This window comes from Oncorhynchus mykiss, chromosome 23 (assembly GCF_013265735.2).
Source record: "Oncorhynchus mykiss isolate Arlee chromosome 23, USDA_OmykA_1.1, whole genome shotgun sequence".
NCBI lineage: Eukaryota > Metazoa > Chordata > Actinopteri > Salmoniformes > Salmonidae > Oncorhynchus > Oncorhynchus mykiss.
Genome location: NC_048587.1, coordinates 8,865,662 through 8,873,263, shown reverse-complemented (window position 1 = coordinate 8,873,263; position 7,602 = coordinate 8,865,662).

The window sequence follows — 7,602 nt, the reverse complement described above, 5'->3', positions numbered from 1 at the left end:
TCTGTACATAACGTTCAGACAGAAATGTATTGAGTAGAACAGATATGACTCTCTGTCAGGTAGAATAGGGAATCACGTCAGCTCTATTCAATACATTTCTATCAGCAACGTTCAGAACATTTCACCTCAATACCCCCTGTTTGTTCTGTGAGCAGTGTCCACCCAGCACATCAGTACAAGAAGCCCCATAGAGGGGAGCTGCTGGATGCACTAGTTGAGCAGATGCCACTGTTATTAGACACAAGATATTTACTTGGCGTGTTTGTGGGTGGAGAGAACATCAACACCATGCAGACTAAGAGTTTATGACATTCAAAGTTATTTTAATGTGCAAAGATCTGGCATGATATTCGACCTGTGTTTTGGTATACGAGGGACATAGTGCTGGTGTGGAATAAGAACCTGCACACCATGTGGATGGGGGCTGTCCAGAACAGGGGTTTCTGGCTTCTGACACACTGTTAACTGGCAGATGTCATTAAACCGTTGAGTAAACTGACATAATAAAACTGTCATTGTACATAGTTGACATATTTTGGCAGGACCTTGGGAGGATCAGACAGTAACTCTTGATCCAAGACATTTTAATGGTGCTTTCAACGACTTAGACTCGCAAAGTAGTTTAATCACCACAGACAGGAGTTTGCCTGAGACAACTGAGACACTCAAGAGGCTCTGGCACTTTTAACATGATTCAGTCCATTAAAATGTCAGAGTCAAAATGTACATCTGGATATGACATGTCACATGCTGTGGCATGGATCCACAGAACAACCAAGCTGGATTCCTTCAGCTCTTATTCAGATCTCAATTATCTCATATATGACATGTCACATGCTGTGGCATGGATCCACAGAACAACCAAGCTTGATTCCTTCAGCTCTTATTCAGATCTCAATTATCTCATATATGACATGTCACACGCTGTGGCATGGATCCACAGAACAACCAAGCTGGATTCCTTCAGCTCTTATTCAGATCTCAATTATCTCACTGTCCATCTATTATGGTGGCCAACGTCAGCAATGTCAGGACCTCGTGGTCGACCAATAAGGTCAAAATAATGTACTGTTCTGAACCGGATCTCTCTGTGGTCCACATTACAGGTTATGAGGTCTAAATAATGTGCTGTCCTGAACCGGAACTCTCTGTGGTCCACATTACAGGTTATGAGGTCTAAATAATGTGCTGTTCTGAACCGGATCTCTCTGTGGTCCACATTACAGGTTATGAGGTCTAAATAATGTGTTGTTCTGTACCGGATCTCTCTGTGGTCCACATTACAGGTTATGAGGTCTTTTCTGCACGCAGTGTGAAGTCAATGAAGGGTTAAATGTAATATATTAATCTCAGACATTTACAAGGAGAAACACATGGATCAATTAGCCGTTGTGTTTTTCTATCAAGCTTTACAGATCTTTAGACAAACATACAACATGTTACAAGAAGTAGTCCACATGATGACCCCCCCCCTGTCAGTGAACTTCTCCAGCCAATGGCCACGTTCTGAAACTGGGTGTCAGAATTACATGCAGACTAAAGTCGTTTTGGAATGTTACCCGCTGACATAGAAATGTCAAAGTATCAAACCCCAACTGCTGAGCTGTTGTTGACACTCCAATTTCATCCCATACAGTCGATAGCAGAGTTGCAAGAAGTACAGTCTACCAAAGCAACAGATGAGATACGAGCCCAATATGGCCATGTTCAGTGTCAGAAATACATCCAGCTTCCACAGCAATCTCTAAGGTAATTTAGCATTGCTTCGTTGCTTTGTTGGCAGATCTGCTGCTATTTGAGCCGTGTTCCAGAGGATACGGCCTCCTTCTTTATGGACGGCCTTATTTTTAGACTCACCAACTTGTTCATGGAATTAGGATCAGTCCACACCGTCCCCTCTCTCATCCTCCCAGAGCAGGCCAACCTGTACACAGACACAGGGGAAATACTGGCCATTTAATGGTAAAACCCTGTCCGACTCTAACATCTAGCACCTGGAAATAATCACAGTAAGTGACGCATGTCACACAGAGAACATACATAAAACTGGGAATCGCACACACATAAGAGTCTGGGGGAGCAGGGGACTCGTCCTAGCCAAGCCTTTAGTAGAGTCTGGGGGAGCAGGGGACTCGTCCTAGCCAAGCCTTTAGTAGAGTCTGGGGGAGCAGGGGACTCGTCCTAGCCAAGCCTTTAGTAGAGTCTGGGGGAGCAGGGGACTCGTCCTAGCCTAGCCTTTAGAAGAGTCTGGGGGAGCAGGGGACTCGTCCTAGCCAAGCCTTTAGTAGAGTCTGGGGGAGCAGGGGACTCGTCCTAGCCTAGCCTTTAGTAGAGTCTGGGGGAGCAGGGGACTCGTCCTAGCCAAGCCTTTAGTAGAATCTGGGGGAGCAGGGGACTCGTCCTAGCTAAGCCTTTAGTAGAATCTGGGGGAGCAGGGGACTCGTCCTAGCCAAGCCTTTAGTAGAATCTGGGGGAGCAGGGGACTCGTCCTAGCCAAGCCTTTAGTAGAGTCTGGGGGAAAAGGGGACTCGTCCTAGCCAAGCCTTTAGTAGAGTCTGGGGGAGCAGGGGACTCATCCTAGCCAAGCCTTTAGTAGAGTCTGGGGGAGCAGGGGACTCGTCCTAGCCAAGCCTTTAGTAGAGTCTGGGGGAGCAGGGGACTGGTCCTAGCCAAGCCTTTAGTAGAGTCTGGGGGAGCAGGGGACTCGTCCTAGCCAAACCTTTAGTAGAGTCTGGGGGAGCAGGGGACTCGTCCTAGCCAAGCCTTTAGTAGAGTCTGGGGGAGCAGGGGACTGGTCCTAGCCAAGCCTTTAGTAGAGTCTGGGGGAGCAGGGGACTCGTCCTAGCCAAGCGTTTAGTAGAGTCTGGGGGAGCAGGGGACTCGTCCTAGCCAAGCCTTTAGTAGAGTCTGGGGGAGCAGGGGACTCGTCCTAGCCAAGCCTTTAGTAAAATCTGGGGGAGCAGGGGACTCGTCCTAGCCAAGCCTTTAGTAGAATCTGGGGGAGCAGGGGACTCGTCCTTGCCAAGCCTTTAGTAGAATCTGGGGGAGCAGGGGACTCGTCCTAGCCAAGCCTTTAGTAGAGTCTGGGGGAGCAGGGGACTTGTCCTAGCCAAGCCTTTAGTAGAGTCTGGGGGAGCAGGGGACTCGTCCTAGCCAAGCCTTTAGTAGAGTCTGGGGGAGCAGGGGACTCGTCCTAGCCAAGCCTTTAGTAGAGTCTGGGGGAGCAGGGGACTGGTCCTAGCCAAGCCTTTAGTAGAGTCTGGGGGAGCAGGGGACTCGTCCTAGCCAAACCTTTAGTAGAGTCTGGGGGAGCAGGGGACTCGTCCTAGCCAAGCCTTTAGTAGAGTCTGGGGGAGCAGGGGACTCGTCCTAGCCAAGCCTTTAGTAGAGTCTGGGGGAGCAGGGGACTGGTCCTAGCCAAGCCTTTAGTAGAGTCTGAGGGAGCAGGGGACTCGTCCTAGCCAAGCCTTTAGTAGAGTCTGAGGGAGCAGGGGACTCGTCCTAGCTAAGCCTTTAGTAGAGTCTGAGGGAGCAGGGGACTCGTCCTAGCCAAGCCTTTAGTAGAGTCTGAGGGAGCAGGGGACTCGTCCTAGCCAAGCCTTTAGTAGAGTCTGGGGGAGCAGGGGACTCGTCCTAGCCAAGCCTTTAGTAGAATCTGGGGGAGCAGGGGACTCGTCCTAGCCAAGCCTTTAGTAGAGTCTGGGGGAGCAGGGGACTCGTCCTAGCCAAGCCTTTAGTAGAGTCTGGGGGAGCAGGGGACTCGTCCTAGCCAAGCCTTTAGTAGAGTATGGGGGAGCAGGGGACTCGTCCTAGCCAAGCCTTTAGTAGAGTCTGGGGGAGCAGGGGACTCGTCCTAGCCAAGCCTTTAGTAGAGTCAGTGACAGCCCAATCCACTAGACGAGGCCAATGATCAACGTTTACAAGTGAAACACTTCACATCCAGTCACACTGTTTGGAAGACTGATTTAAATAATGGGGGAAATGGAAACTTTTGACTGGTACTGTATATCTTAAATGAAAACATTTTCATGAATAAGTCGATATAATCAACAAGCCCATTCAAAAGACAGGACCCAGAAGTATGACGCAGGACGACACCACTTGCAAATCGTATTAAGAGCAGCTGTAATGGGGCGTCATGGCGGTGCGGAAGGGACGTCATGAATAGGTCTCGCATCACCATCAGCACCCTAAAGAAATAATGTGTTTTTCACGCACGAACTCCATATACTGGAAACACCCGTACGGAACGACTAAGCCTAAGACTATGCATTTCATGAAATATAGAGTTTCTGGAGCTGGTACAAATGTGCACTGCTCATGCTATTTAAGATACAAACATTTTTAAATATTTTTAATTGTGTTTCCTTCTACACACACCTGGGTCTACTGTGGAGATCCCCTGCCAGTTTCCTATAGAGCACACACACACACACACACACACACACACACACACACACAGACACACACACACACACACACACACACACACACACACACACACACACACACACACCACAGTAGTCTAGCCAGCCCATGGAGAAGCCCTTGCTGAGTCCTGCATTGATCCCTGTTTCCTAAAACACTGACACACTTTGTCTATAAATAGACTGGCCAACCACCTGTCAGAGAAAGCCTTCCCTACATGTTGACTCCCAGAGGTCAGGGTGGAGAGGTTAACTGTGTTGAATAGTTACACTACATGTTGACTCCCAGAGGTCAGGGTGGAGAGGTTAACAGTGGTAATTTAACTGTTTGTTTTGGACATTTTTCAGGCTCCTCCCATTTCCCTCCAGAATCTCTTTCGGGGATTCTACTAAGCTAACACATGGAATTGTCATTTCCCTCCAGAATCTCTTTCAGGGATTCTACTAAGATAACATATGGAATTGTCATTTCCCTCCAGAATCTCTTTTGGGGATTCTACACAGCTAACATATGGAATTGTTTTAAGATGGTCATACCATGGCTAATTGAGCTATTTCATTTTGAATTTTAGGAACCCTTTAGGTATACAAAATATATTTAAAAGTTGTCCTCTACTACAGTACATAGATGTGGAATTGCGACATAGTCGGATGCGGAGGGTTGAGACACGTCCGAGGCAAAAAAACTGATATTTGTAGATTAAATTGAAGGATTTTTATGGGTAGTTTTTGAATTATGCTAATTGTATTTAATCGGGGGCAGGGACATCGACCTTAGGGTGTAAACGATCTAGTTTGCTCGCACATTTTCTTGCCAAACTGTTAACTGAGTAGCTAGCGCCCAACACGTAAGACACAAAAAAAAAGTTTTAAAAAAAATCAAGTTTAACCGTTCATGACCATGAATTTGATTTGTTTCTGATTTTTTTTTAAACCTATGAATGTGGTTCAAATCTGATTTGAAAATGGTCTGTGATCTCCAGCATCCTTGGGATGTCCCTAATCCATATAAGTTTACATTTAAAATGGTTGAAGTTAAGGGTTAAGGTTAGGGCTAGGTTTAGGGTAGGGATAAGGGTTAGGGTTAGGGGTTTGGATTAGGGTTAGGGGTTTGGGTTAGGGTTAGAGTTTAGGGGTTTGTGTTTGTGTTTGGGTTAGGGTTAGTGTTTGGGTTAGGGTTAGAGTTCAGGATAAGGATAAGGGTAGGGGTTAGAGTTAGGGTTAGGGTGTAGGGTAAGGATAAGGGTAGGGGTTAGGGTTAGGGTTAGGGGTTTGTGTTTGGGTTAGGGTTAGGGGTTTGGGTTAGGGTTAGAGTTTAGGATAAGGATAAGGGTAGAGGTTAGAGTTAGGGTTAGGGTGTAGGGTAAGGATAAGGGTAGGGGTTAGAGTTAGGGTTAGGGTGTAGGGTAAGGATAAGGGTAGGGGTTTGGGTTAGGGTTAGGGGTTTGGGTTAGGGTTAGGGTGTAGGGTAAGGATAAGGGTAGGGGTTAGAGTTAGGGTTAGGGTGTAGGGTAAGGATAAGGGTAGGGGTTAGAGTTAGGGTTAGGGTGTAGGGTAAGGATAAGGGTAGGGGTTAGAGTTAGGGTTAGGGTGTAGGGTAAGGATAAGGGTAGGGGTTTGGGTTAGGGTTAGGGGTTTGGGTTAGGGTTAGGGTGTAGGGTAAGGATAAGGGTAGGGGTTAGAGTTAGGGTTAGGGTGTAGGGTAAGGATAAGGGTAGGGGTTAGAGTTAGGGTTAGGGTGTAGGGTAAGGATAAGGGTAGGGGTTAGAGTTAGGGTTAGGGTGTAGGGTAAGGATAAGGGTAGGGGTTAGAGTTAGGGTTAGGGTGTAGGGTAAGGATAAGGGTAGGGGTTAGAGTTAGGGTTAGGGTGTAGGGTAAGGATAAGGGTAGGGGTTTGGGTTAGGGTTAGGGGTTTGTGTTAGGGTTAGGGTGTAGGGTAAGGATAAGGGTAGGGGTTAGAGTTAGGGTTAGGGTGTAGGGTAAGGATAAGGGTAGGGGTTAGAGTTAGGGTTAGGGTGTAGGGTAAGGATAAGGGTAGGGGTTAGAAACAATTACTGCTTCGCATACAAGCCAGTGAATTATATGCATTACAGCTGGATGAGTCAACAGACGTGGCGGGCCTGGCACAGCTCCTGGTATATGTCTGTTACAGCTGGATGAGTCAACAGGCCTGGCACAGCTCCTGGTATATGTCTGTTACAGCTGGATGAGTCAACAGGCCTGGCACAGCTCCTGGTATGTGTCTGTTACAGCTGGATGAGTCAACAGACGTGGTGGGCCTGGCACAGCTCCTGGTATATGTCTGTTACAGCTGGATGAGTCAACAGTGCCTGGCACAGCTCCTGGTATATGTCTGTTACAGCTGGATGAGTCAACAGGCCTGGCACAGCTCCTGGTATATGTCTGTTACAGCTGGATGAGTCAACAGACGTGGTGGGCCTGGCACAGCTCCTGGTATATGTCTGTTACAGCTGGATGAGTCAACAGTGCCTGGCACAGCTCCTGGTATATGTCTGTTACAGCTGGATGAGTCAACAGGCCTGGCACAGCTCCTGGTATATGTCTGTTACAGCTGGATGAGTCAACAGACGTGGTGGGCCTGGCACAGCTCCTGGTATATGTCTGTTACAGCTGGATGAGTCAACAGACGTGGTGGGCCTGGCACAGCTCCTGGTATATGTCTGTTACAGCTGGATGAGTCAACAGGCCTGGCACAGCTCCTGGTATATGTCCATTACGTTTACGGGGGGTTCAATCAAGGAAGACATCTTCTGCAAACCACTGGAAATGAGAACAATAGGAGAGGATATTTTTTAAATACTGGGCAGCTTTGTGAAATCAAATTGACTTTTGTAGATGTCAAGATGTGTTGGTATCTGTACTGATGGAGCAAAAGCCGCACCTTGGGTCCACTGCAGCATCTACCAAGAGGCTCTTGGGTCCACTGCAGCATCTACCGAGAGGCTCTTGGGTCCACTGCAGCATCTACCGAGAGGCTCTTGGGTCCACTGCAACATCTACCGAGAGGCTCTTGGGTCCACTGCAGCATCTACCAAGAGGCTCTTGAGTCCACTGCAGCATCTACCAAGAGGCTCTTGGGTCCACTGCAGCATCTACCAAGAGGCTCTTGGGTCCACTGCTGCATCTACCAAGAGGCTCTTGGGTCCACTGCAGC